We start from the raw sequence: 14,039 nt of genomic DNA on the forward strand, positions 1-14,039 counted from the left end.
CATTAGCAATTACAGTATTTATTGTCATTTCAGAGACTCATGGAGTTGGATGCAAGTCCCATCCCCCAGGAACTCATATTCATAGATGAGGCTGGATTCAATTTTTTGAAGATGAGGAGGAGAGGAAGGAACATCATTGGTCAGCACTATCATTGCGGTACCTGGCCACATTGGGGGAAATGTCACCATATGCGCAGCTATGAGCCAGAATGGGGTCCTCCAATGCCATACCACTCTTGGACCATACAACACTGCCCATCTCCTTCATTTCCTGAACTCCCTAAATTACAATCTTTTTCAGTCGGAGCAGAGAGTGCCAGGTGATCCTGATCAGCAAATGTATGTTCTAATTTGGGACAACGTGAGTTTCCATCGGGCTGCTCAGGTCCACAACTGGTTCCATGACCATCCCAGGTTTACAATTCTCTATCTCCCACCGTATTCCCCATTTCTCAACCCCATTGAGGTGTTCTTTTTAGTATGGCAGTGGAACCTATGGCCCTTCTCCAGGCAATGGAGGAGGCCTGTGGTGACATTCCAGCAGAGTCCTGTCAGGGGTGGATGTGTCATGCCAGAAGATATTTCCCCCACTGTCTGGCCAAGGAGAATATGTGTGATGTGATGTTGATGAAAATCTGTAGCCGGACCAAAACACAAGACATGACTGATTTTGTTTTCACAATTGAGTATTTGTTTATTGATTTAGATTTTACTGTATTTTGACAGTTTCTTTATCTATTCCGTACAATTCATCTAACATACAGTACTGTAGTACAAATAGGCCAATTTTTCTTCCTTTGTACATGCAAAATACACTGCTCAAAAAAATAAAGGGAACACTAAAATAACACATCCTAGATCTGAATGAATAAAATATTCTTATTAAATACTTTTTTCTTTACATAGTTGAATGTGCTGACAACAAAATCACACAAATATTATCGATGGAAATCAAATTTATCAACTCTTGGAGGTCTGGATTTGGAGTCACACTCAAAATTAAAGTGGAAAACCACACTACAGGCTGATCCAACTTTGATGTAATGTCCTTAAAACAAGTCAAAATGAGACTCAGTAGTGTGTGTGGCCGCCACGTGCCTGTATGACCTCCCTACAACGCCTGGGCATGCTCCTGATGAGGTGGCGGATGGTCTTCTGAGGGATATTCCTCCCAGGCCTGGACTAAAGCATCCGCCAACTCCTGGACAGTCTGTGGTTGTCACGCCTTGGTCATAGTGTTTTGTGTTTTCGTTATATATTTGGTCAGGCCAGGGTGTGACATGGGTTTATGTTACATTGTATTTTCGTATTGGGGTTTGTAGTATTTGGGATCGCGGCTGATTAGGGGTGTTGTATAGGCTTGGCTGCCTGAGACGGTTCTCAATCAGAGTCAGGTGATTCTCGTTGTCTCTGATTGGGAACCGTATTTAGGTAGTCTGGTTTCGCTTTGTATTTCGTGGGTGATTGTTCTTATCTCTGTGTAGTTTCACCAGATAGGCTGTAATAGGTTTCACGTTCCGTTTGTTGTTTTGTTATTTTGTATCGTTAATTAATGTGTCACTTTTTTCTATTAAAGTCATGAGTAACCACTACGCTGCATTTCGGTCCGACTCTCTTTCCACAAACGAAAAACATGATTTGGTGCAACTTGGAGTTGGTGGATGGAGCGAGACATGATTTCCCAGATGTGCTCAATTGGATTCAGGTATGGGGAACGGGCGGGCCAGTCCATAGCATCAATGCTTTCCTCTTGCAGGAACTGCTGACACACTCCAGCCACATGAGGTCTAGCATTGTCTTGCATTAGGAGGAACCCAGGGCCAACCGCACCAGCATATGGTCTCACAAGGGGTCTGATAATCTCATCTCGGTACCTAATGGCAGTCTGGCTACCTCTGGCGAGCACAGGGAGGCCCCCCAAAGAAATGCCACCCCACACCATGACTGATACACCGCCAAACCGGTCATGCTGGAGGATGTTGCAGGCAGCAGAACGTTCTCCACGGTGTCTCCAGACTCTGTCACGTCTGTCACATGTGCTCAGTGTGAACCTGCTTTCATCTGTGAAGAGCACAGGGCGCCAGTAGCCAATTTGCCAATCTTGGTGTTCTCTGGCAAATGCCAATGACTGTAAGCACAACCCTCACACCTGTGGACGTCGGGCCCTCATTACCACCCTCATGGAGTCTGTTTCTGACCATTTGAGCAGACACATGCACATTTGTGGTCTGCTGGAGGTCATTTTGCAGGGCTCTGGCAGTGCTCCTCCTGCTCCTCCTTGCACAAAGGCAGAGGTAGCGGTCCTGCTGCAGGGTTGTTGCCCTCCTACGGCCTCCTCCACGTCTCCTGATGTACTGGCCTGTCTCCTGGTGGCGCCTCCATGCTCTGGACACTAGACTGACAGACACAGCAAACCTTCTTGCCACAGCTCGCATTGATGTGTCATCCTGGATGAGCTGCTATACCTGAGCCACTTGTGTGGGTTGTAGACTCCGTCTCATGCTACCACTAGAGTGAAAGCACCGCCAGCATTCAAAAGTGACCAAAACATCAGCCAGGAAGCATAGGAACTGAGAAGTGGTCTGTGGTCACCACCTGCAGAACCACTCCTTTATTGGGGGTGTCTTGCTAATTGCCTATAATTTCCACCTGTTGTCTATTCCATTTGCACAACAGCGTGTGAAATGTATTGTCATTCAGTGTTGCTTCCTAAGTGGACAGTTCGATTTGAGTGTATTTCATTTGTATGCATTGTTTAATTTTGAGCAGGGAGTACATTATTTTGATTTCTGTGTTTCATTTTGCAAGATGTCTGTGGGGTTTGGGGAAATTGGCTAACTGGATTGTGTTTTGTATTTAGAGTTTTGAGTACCTGAGATGTAGTTTCAGCAAATGTATGCTAACAATTGGGAAAAATTATAATGAACGAAGCAAAGGCCTTTTTGCAGAGCGAGTCTGGGGTCGATGGGACCGACGTGTTGGCTAATCTACACAAGCACTACAAATCAATTTCACTGACGCTCTCGCTCTGCACCCCTCCTCTCTTCCCCTCCTTCCTCACCTCCTAACCCTTCTCAGGTGAGCCCCTTCACCAGCCCCTTCACCAAATCTATTTCAGTGACGCTAGCTCGGCACCACCCCAACCCTCTCCCCCCTCGCTCTCCTTCTCTTCCCCTCCTCTTCTCAGGTGAGCCCAGAGCCCCCTCTCCAGAAACTAATTTCAGTAAATCACCCCAGACTCCCCCCTCCACTCCTCCTTGCTCCCCCCCTTCCTCCCTCCTCCTCCCTCCCCTCTCCAGCTAGCCGGGCGCCCTCTCCAGAAGCTCATTTCAGAGAGTCACCCCAGAGCCATGTCCTTGGCTGGCCTGAGACTTTCTCATTATTGTTGTCTGGTGTGGATAACACATGTACCACTATGTTATTGTGTTGACACAGCTAGTCTGGAGACAATATGCTATTGGACTACATGCTATTGGACTACATGCTACTGTTGCATAATTCACTGTTGTGCTACAACTAGTGTCTTTGTCTTACTTGTTCAACTGCATTGTTTGAGCTACGGTGATTTAATATTAAATCCTAGAAGTACTGCTATACTTTTGGAAATACATTATTTAGGATTATGTATGGGGTAAAAATGAACTGTCATACTTTTTTTTAGCAATGACTGGAGTGAGGTTAAATCGTCTTTGTTCACAGATGAGGAAACATTATAACAATAGAGAGAGGAGAATATGAGGAATGAAAAGATAGAAGGGATAGAAGAAGAGAGGCAAGGGTAATTCAGTACTCAATGAGGGCAACCTGAGAGACAGAACACTACTGTCCCCATCTGGCTGAGTTCTGAACTGCTGTGACCCAATAGACCTGGCAAATCTCATATCTCTTTTTTTAGATATATATATATATATAGAAGAACTTATCCTACAATATCCCAGCCTGTCTGTCAGCCTGCAACTCTTCTCTTTAGTCATTATTTTACTCACTCAATCTTCTCTTTACATCTCCATCTGTTAGCCTAAAACTCTTCTGCTCTTCTTTTTCTCAAACTACTAACCAAATGTTCAGGTGTAAAATCGTAATAACACAGAAATAAATCACATTTTCTTGAATCAAATAATGTTATTGTGGTAAATTCCCTGAAGCCCTCCTCGAATAAGCATCCAGCGGCTGCACATATTTGACGGAAAGTTTATTTTGTTGCAGCTCAATTTTGGAATCAGTTTTCACAACAAAACATTCAGACTTCTAGCTATACATCCCCCAGTGAAGTCAGGAGGACTCCAGACCGATACACCAGACCGATACAAAGTAGATCCTAGAGCTACCTTCTGATAGGGTACAGTCTGCTGGTTTCTGTTGACACATTTGTTTAGCAGTCAAAAGGATATAATAGAGGCATTCAATTCAAACTCCAATTGCAGACGTTGAACTTGTTTCTCATGGCCAGATAGAGAATACAAAAGGAAAATGGATTTGTCAGCATAAAAGCATTTTCAGTAGGTTCTGCACATGACCTACTACTCCACTCTTTCTTTATCTCTTTCGCTCTCTCTCTCTCTCCCCTCTCCTCTATCCCCCCTCTCTCTCTCTCCCCTCTCGCTGCTTCTCTCACTCTGCCTCTCTCTCTGCCTCTCCCCCCACCCCTCTCTCTCCCCCCTCTTTAATACAATTCTACAATCATAAGTATTCTGACAACCATTACTCTTTCCTTTTGGATGATATTATATTTGCTTTTTCATTTCCCCTGCATGTAGGGTTGTTAAAGGCAGAAATAGCTAATTGTTTTAGATTTCAGTTCCCACTTGTACCCAGTGCAGATGGTGTGAAATGGTTGTTGTATAAATAGCCTCCATGCTAGCAAAGCCTCCCTCCTCTGATATATGGCATCCTATTCCCTATATGCCAGCAGCATACCACCCTGCAAACCACTGCTGGCTTGCTTCTGAAGCTAAGCAGGGTTGGTCCTGGTCAGTTCCTGGATGGGAGCCAGATGATGCTGGAAGTGGTGTTGGAGGGCAAGTAGGAGGTGCTCTTTCCTCTGGTCTAATAAATATCCCAATGCCCCAGGGCAGTGATTGGGGACACTGCCCTGTGTAGGGTGCTGTCTTTCGGATGGGACGTTAAACGGGTGTCCTGACTCTCTGAGGTCATTAAAGATCCCATGGCACTTATTGTAAGAGTAGGGGTGTTAACCATGGTGTCCTGGCTAAATTCCCAATCTGGCCCTCAAACCATCATGGTCAACTAATAATCCCCAATTTACAATTGGCTCATTAATCCCCCTCCTCTCCCCTGTAACTATTACCCAGGTCGTTGCTGCAAATGAGAAAGTGTTCTCAGTCAACTTACCTGGTAAAATAACGGTATATATATAGTGCACTACTTTTTGAACAGGGCCCATAGAGTTCTGGTCTGAAATAGTACACTATGTAGGAATTAGGGTGTAATTACAGAAGCAGACCTTGTTCTCTAAGTCCCTCCGTTCCCCCATTGGACCTGCTTAGACCACCAAACGCTCTACTCCACTCTCTGAACCAAACAACCAGTGTGACAGTCAGTGGTACACATCCCTGTACCATAATCTGATGTACCTACAAGACAGTGCTAAATACTGTAAAGAGATGAACTCCCAGGCTACTCTAGACTACACCAATAGTCACAAATGCATGCGTTTTCTAGCAAGTATTCTTCAACGAATCATTACGCTAGATAGCAGTCCTAACCGTAGCTCATTCATTGGTCCAGGTCTTTCTTGAAAAAATGAATTTTTATCTCAATGAGACTAAACTGGTAAAATTATGGTTATTTCAAACTTGCATACACAAGCCATGACATCAATGCTCTTACATACTGTAATATTATACATAGTTCATTGACTGTATGTTACCACTTTGTCAAATAGTGAGAGACACATATGTGTTTCTAGTCAAGTCAGATTAGGATCTCTCCTTTTCCCTGTAAGAACCTTCCAGTGAGTGATGTTTGGGGTTCTGCTAAAAGACTGTGTTATATTTTAGTTCCAGGGGCCAATTATAGATGACAGACGCAGTAGGCTCTCAGGAAGTGCAACCCTGAAAGCCCTTTTAAAGCAGTGTCAAAGCATAACTTGGAAGTTATTGAGGTCCCCTCGCCCCTCACACACACGCTAATACATACACTTTTAGAAACACACACACACTCAGACCCCCCCCCCACACACACACTCACTCACTCACTCTACCTCAGCCCCTCCCTGCCGTAGCATGCATATTTTATAGACAACCTTTCACTCTGATCTCATCTCTTAACCCCATGGGTTACTCTGGGTAAAAGTCACATTGACTAGGCAAACATTTTTTTCCTGGCTGCCAAGAACACAGCAGGATTCGCCATAAGCTCCCATCGATGTTAATCCTGCCATTTATACACTGTCATAAAGGAGGTATTGGACCGTCGCTGGGTGTGAAATGCCACACCAGCAGAGGGTTGATATTCTCACTGACTTCTGAAATTGAATATTGACCTTGAGATGTCAATCAACATGGGAAAATGAGGAAAGATTGAAAGAAGGAGATTTATAGCGCAGCTATGAAACTAGCTACAGTGAGGGAAAAAAGTATTTGATCCCCTGCTGATTTTGTACGTTTGCCCACTGACAAAGAAATGATCAGTCTATAATTTTAATGATAGGTATATTTGAACAGTGAGAGACAGAATAACAACAAAATCCAGAAAAACGCATGTCAAAAATGTTATAAATTGATTTGCATTTTAATGAGGGAAATATGTATTTGACCCTCTCTCCATAAGAAAGATTTCTGGCTCCCAGGTGTATTTAATACAGGTAACAACCTGAGATTAGGAGCACACTCTTAAAGGGAGTTCTCCTAATATCATTTTGTAACCTGTATAAAAGACACCTGTCCACAGAAGCAATCAATCAATCAGATTCCAAACTCTCCACCATGGCCAAGACCAAAGAGCTCTCCAAGGATGTCAGGTTCAAGATTGTAGACATACACAAGGCTGGAATGGGCTACAAGACCATCGCCAAGCAGCTTGGTGAGAATGTGACAACAGAAGAAACACAAAAGAACTGTCAATCTCCCTCGGCCTGGGGCTCCATGCAAGATCTCACCTTGTGGAGTTGCAATGATCATGAGATGTAACGGGATTCGTCCTCCTCTGACGAGGGGTATTAGAGATCGGACCAATATGCAGCATGTTACGTGTTCGTCATGTTTTAATGAACAAAATCACTGAACACGAAAATACAAAATAACAAATAGAAAGACAGAAACGAAAACCGAAACAGTTCCATGTGGAACACACAGACACAGAAAACAATCACCCACGAAACACTGATGGGAAAAGGCGACCTAGGTATGATTCTCAATCAGAGACAACAAACGACACCTGCCTCTGATTGAAAAACATACCAGGCCAAACACAAAATACAACATAGAAAAACAAACATAGACTGCCCACCCCAACTCACGCCCTGACCATACTATAACAAAGACATAACAAAGGAACTAAGGTCAGAACGTGACATGAGAATGGTAAGGAATCAGCCCAGAACTACACGGGAGGATCTTGTCAATGATCTCAAGGCAGCTGGGACTATAGTCACCAAGAAAACAATTGGTAACACACTATGCCGTGAAGGACTGAAATCCTGCAGCGCCTGCAAGGTCCCTCTGCTCAAGAAAGCACATATACATGCCCGTCTAAAGTTTGCCAATGAACATCTGAATGATTCAGAGGACAACTGGGTGAAAGTGTTGTGGTCAGCTGAGACCAAAATCAAGCTCTTTGGCATCAACTCAACTTGCCGTGTTTGGAGGAGGAGGAATGCTGCCTACGACCCTAAGAACACCATCCCCACCGTGAAACATGGAGGTGGAAACATTATGCTTTGGGGGTGTTTTTCTGCTAAGGGGACAGGACAACTTCACCACATCAAAGGGACGATGTACGGGGCCATGTACCGTCAAATCTTGGGTGAGAACTTCCTTCCCTCAGCCAGGGCATTGAAAATGGGTCGTGGATGGGTATTCCAGCATGGCAATGACCCCAAACACACGGCCAAGGCAACAAAGGAGTGGCTCAAGAAGAAGCACATTAAGGTCCTGGAGTGGCCTAGCCAGTCTCCAGACCTTAATCCCATAGAACATCTGTGGAGGGAGCTGAAGGTTCAAGTTGCCAAACGTCAGCCTCAAAACCTTAATGACTTGGAGAAGAGCTGCAAAGTGATTGCCAACAAGGGTTTTGTGATTGCCTCTGTGATTGCCAACAAGGGTTTTGTGATTGCCTCTATGATTGCCAACAAGGGTTTTGCCACCAAGTACTAAGTCATGTTTTGCAGAGGGGCCAAATACTTATTTCCCTCATTAAAATGCAAATCAATTTATAACATTTTTTGTTGTTGTTATTCTGTCTCTCACTGTTCAAATTAACCTACCATTAAAATTATAGACTGATCATTTCTTTGTCAGTTGGCAAACATACAAAATCAGCAGGGGATCAAAAACTTTTTTCCCTCACTGTATGAAACTAGTTGGAAAATGCCTGATCGATTCAATTTTCATGGGAGTTTTAGAACTGGAGGGAGGGGAGTATTGTAATTGATGAAGTTTTTTTTATCACCCCTTGACCTGCCAATCCAGATATTGGATGCTTTTCTCTCTTGAACAATAAGAGAGAGATGGGACAAATATGTATGTAATAAAGGAGACAAGTGAGATCTGAGGACACACACACTACACACTACACACTACACACAGAAAAGGGCTGTCGCTGGCTAAGAGAAGCTACAGACTATAGCCTACTACAGTGGAGATGACTGAAACTGTCACGTTCTGTCCATCGTTCGTATGTGTTTTTCTTGTTTTAGTGTTGCTCAGGACGTGAGCTGGGTGGGCATTCTATGTTGTGTGTCTGGTTTGTCTATTTCTATGTTTGGCCTGATATGGTTCTCAATCAGAGGCAGGTGTTAGTCATTGTCTCTGATTGGGAACCATATTTAGGTAGCCTGTTTTGTGTTGGGTTTTGTGGGTGATTGTTCCTGTCTCTGTGTTTTGCACCAGATAAGGCTGTTTTTTGGTTTCCACGTTCATTGTTTTGTAGTGTTCATGTTTATCCGTTTTTTGATTAAACATGAGTCAATATAACTACGCTGCGTTTTGGTCCTCCTCTACTTCACCACAGGAAAACCCTGACAGAAACAGGTGTGCGTCACCTGGAGCAGGAATGGAGTGGATGTAAGCTGCTGATGCTTGACAAGCTGCAACACACTCTGCTGACAGAAACTTCGACTTCCCTTCTTTTCCAACTCCACTCTTCCTCTCTGTTAAACCACGGCATTGTTGAATACTCTATTCTGATTGGCTAGAAGGCCATTCTAGAGTGTGCATTAGCTTCAGATATATGGGCATTTGGAAAAGACATTGGACACCTCTTAAGAAGTTCCAACAATAAGAGCCTTAATACTGTTCTAAATCACTGCACCAAGTGGACGTCATATTTGCCACAAAGTGACGAAACTAAACCATCAACCACACAAACTGAAATTGGATACATTGAAAACGCTGGAAAAGCATAGCTATCTAAACGCAGGAAAAACATATATCTAGCAAGCATTCATTTATTTTTGCAGAGATGCCTTTTTTGTAGTAGTGCTAGTGCTGTCAAATCCCACATTTCTCCTTTGACCAGTTGTTTTCGGCAAATAGTATTGTTTATATTTGGTTGTCATATTGGCAAATTCCTCACTATCTCTTTTACTTTCAGGGTCTAGGCTTGGATATCCCTATACCAGATTCTAATTGATTATTAGAATGGTGGCCAACCAAGAGTATCTTGTGTGGAGTGCGACAAGGAAGATAATCATCATGGGTCATCCCATGCCTGTGTTCTTCCCTGGAACTCCTTTCTACTAGGAACCTGAGGAGAGGGGGTGGAAGGATGCCCGGCGTTCAGGAAACATCACTGTTTCCCTTTAAGATGGTGTTGTTTAGCAGACATTCTTATCCAGAGAAATTAGGGTTAAGTTCCTTGCACAAGGGCACATCAACAGACTTTTCCCCTAGTTGACTCTGGGATTCAAACAAGTGACGTTTCGGTTACTGGCCAAACACTCTTAACCGCTAGGCTACCTGCTGCCCCTGTGTAATTTGTAAGTCGCTCTGGATAAGAGCGTCTGCTAAATGACTTAAATGTAAATGTAATGTAGAACAGAGGCCTCAGGCTGCCATTGTGAGTCACAGAAGACGAGGATGCTACAGTATCTTTGTATCTAAAGAGCTATCTATTGCAGCGCAAACTCAAACTGACAAAATATGTTTGTTATTTGTGAGGGAACGTTTATGGATCTTAAAAAAACATTTAAAAAACTTGTGATTAAACTACTACTAGTCACCCAAAATAACCAGGCTACTATTACTACTAATTATAAACACATAAGCCGACAGATGCTTTTTCATAAGTACTACTTTACAACTGCCACGTGTTTGACAACAGACATTTCTTGTCTACCTCAGCTGTGAGCAGAGGACAGGATCCCCTAGAGGCCAACTAACTCTCCAGGGTTTTCAGGTGTTCCACAAAGAAACTATAGAGGCACAGAAATTACCCTCGATGATGTCATCCTCTTTCTCTAATGAGTTATGATGTTCCAGCTGGAACCCTGGGGAGAGGGGTTGCCAGGGTAAAGGGGTTGCCAAGGACATGTGGGGGACATATGAGGGCCAAAGCCCCGCTGGGAACCCTGTTGCTGGGCTTTGGAAAGTCACAAACACTCCCACAGGCACTGAGAGACAACTGTTATGCAAAGCTCTAAGGACTAAGTGTACTTTTAAGTTCTCACTTTTCTTTTAAATCAAGCACCTAATAATTATATATCTGATATTCAATTATGTGTATATCTAGGTGTTACTATTGATGCACATCAGGAATTAACATTCCCCTGCAAAGGTTACTTATCATGTAGAAAAGTGCTTTGAGAGCACTAGTTGACGTAAAGCAATGCAGAGGATTAATTATAAACATAATAAGCTCTAGCCTGTTATTTTAGTTATTGACAGCATCTGGATGACAACATCTTGTATACACTGCAAAGTGCATATTTTTCTGACAAAACCCCATCAACTCAATAGTCCCTCTGGAGAGCAGAGGTTAGAGGGGGCATCTCTCTCTTTCTTTCGCTCTCTCTTTCCCTCTCGCCCTCCCTCTCTCTCTCTCTCCTTCCCTCTATATCTATCTCTCCCCTTCTCTCTCCCTCCCTCTCACACACACACTACCCCCTTTCTCTCTCTCTCTCTCTCTCTCTCTCTCTCTCTCTCTCTCCCTCTATTGCTCTCTCTTTCTTTCTCACTCCCTCCCTCTCCATCCCTCTTTCACTCTCTCTCCCTCTTTCTCTGTAATATTCCATTAAAATAAGTCAAACGGAGGCCTCAAGGACAGTTGGCCACAGCAGCCAACCTGCTGAGGGAGATATTAAACGTATTTTCTTCTACGATCAATATCACATTGTGGGGCAGGGAGAGGACCGAAGAGGAACAGCAAGGAAAGGGCCATGGGGTGAAACACATACACACACACTGTGGGGTGAAACACACACACACACACACACTGTGGGGTGAAACACACATACACACACACTGTGGGGTGAAACACACACACACACATATTGTGAGGTGAAACTGCCCTCTTGTCTCTAACATCACACTGTCCTCACAGCCAGCCAAGGGTCACTTTGTGTGTGTGTGTGTGTGTGTGTGTGTGTGTGTGTGTGTGTGTGTGTGTGTGTGTGTGTGTGTGTGTGTGTGTGTGTGTGTGTGTGTGTGCGTGTGTGTGTGTGCGTGTGTGTGTGTGTGTGTGTGTGGTTTTTTCTGCAAACATTGACCAAATAAAGGGAACTTCACTAAATCAGCCCTTCTCACATCTGTCTCTAGGTGACCTACAACGAAGTCATCTGTCTCTAGGTGACCTACAACGAAGTCATCTGTCCACCAGAGAGGAAAAAAAATGTATATTTTTTTGCTCGATGTGCGAACTCATTAATTCACTCACTAACGGCCATCAAGCCTCTTCAAGGACATCCTTGTCAACGAAAGATGATAAGTCGACAGCAGCAAGAATTGTATCATTAATCATGTCACTTATACTTTGAATTAATAAATCATTCATTAATTATTAATACTGGAGGCTTGTGATCATAGTAAATATTCTTCCTGTGGTGTCACACTAACAAAGAATAGAAGTTGGAACAATTTGTGTGTTGCATTCTAATAAACACTGCAACTTAGCTGCTTTCAGTGTTATGAACATGCTTTTTAGTATTGGCAACAATGCCTTTGAAATCCATCCTGATCTATTGTTCTGTTTAGATTGAAAGGAAAAGGATGAACTAGAGCACACCAAGGATCTTTGCTTGACATCTCAACACTACAACCTTTGACATTTCCTCCAAGGCTCTACTCCTACTCAAGGCCCCACTCTCATTCCTACACTCCATCTCTCCCCTGCCCTTCACACTCCTTCCTCTTCTTATATCACATCTCTCTCTCTCTCTCTCCCTCTCCATTCTCTCTCTATCTCTCTCTCTATCAGTTTGTGGCATGTCTTCCCCCTCCAAAGGTTCTCACCATCATATCTCTCTTTCCATCCTCCCTCTATCCCCACCCCTCTCAGGCTGTTGTCTCTCCCTCTCTCCCCTCTCCTCCCTCGCTTCCGTGTGTTCTCATTACATGTCATTCTCCTGGCTCCACCACCAGCCAACCCTGAGATAGGGCTATATTATTCACAAAGCTACAACTGAAAACACAGTTATTAGTATGTACCGACTGTAGTGACTGACTCCTTACAAGCTCATCTCCTCAGCCAGAGCAGGGGAAAATGCTAATTTGACTCAAATAATCATTGTGCTGCTCGAGGCGCAATAAAGCAAGGCCTTTATATCCTGGCCAAAGACAACTATCAATTATGAATTGGTATAAGTTGCCAAACAAAACACATTTGTTTGAATAGTGAAGTCTGAGCATCTGGTCCTATTCTGTGTAACTGACAGGCAATAAAAATAGAAATATACTTTGCAGCAATGTTTGCAGATATTTTGATTGTGAGAAAAGACGTGTATGAAAATGTGTGGTCACACCAGCTAATTAGATTTTGGGGCCAAACTTTTGTTAGCAGCTCCAGACTAATTACTGTTCCATGTATGCATGTGTTAATTGAAAGTATAATTACAAAGTGTATTCATAAGTAAAGTGATCATGTTTAAGAATTAACGCTAAAGTTAAGCTAAAGAAATGTGAATGCTTACTTTATTTGAACCTAATTATTGAGGTAGTTTCATGTTTCCTGGTTGGAGAGTATGACCGCAATTGGAGATGCGTTTGAGAATGGCATTTTTGAACTGTGTAGTGGATCGTACACCTGTTAATTGTCCCAGGGCCAGGGGGAGAATAATTGGAAAATATTGAAATGTGTAACTATTAGGGGAACCCTGGACCCGATGATTAGGCCAATTTATGGGGGCTTTCTCCTCAAGAAATGCTGGCGGCTATGACAGAAGCCAAACGTGAGTTGGATTGGGGGTGTGGTTTAAGGTGTGTGTTTCTTGCGTCTGTCCTTGCCACCATCAAGACACACCCATCTGTCAGAACCTTGCACTCAGCGGTTTCCCCCACTCAGCCACAACAAACAAACCTTGTGCAGGTTGAGTTCATTAACTACTTGCAGATGTAATGTGAGATGACGATGGAAGCTGTGAATAGGTCAGTAGGCTACACAGTAATATGAGAAGAATGCAATTGCTGAATTTATGTAGATATTCTAAACTAAGTGTTTTGATAACTTTCAAATGTAGTAACAGGTCCATATAGAATAAACAAAACTTTACATTATACCATAGAAGCAGTGTTCTGATAATATAACAATGTGCACCTTTCATCTTTCATTTGTCATTCCCAGCCGATACAGGTACTGTGCCTATCGACACTTTGTCTGGTGGTAATGGGGCTACCTTGGCAAACATGTCAGACTGGTCATACCTT

Source organism: Oncorhynchus gorbuscha, linkage group LG11, assembly GCF_021184085.1.
Source record: "Oncorhynchus gorbuscha isolate QuinsamMale2020 ecotype Even-year linkage group LG11, OgorEven_v1.0, whole genome shotgun sequence".
Classification (NCBI taxonomy): Eukaryota; Metazoa; Chordata; class Actinopteri; order Salmoniformes; family Salmonidae; genus Oncorhynchus; species Oncorhynchus gorbuscha.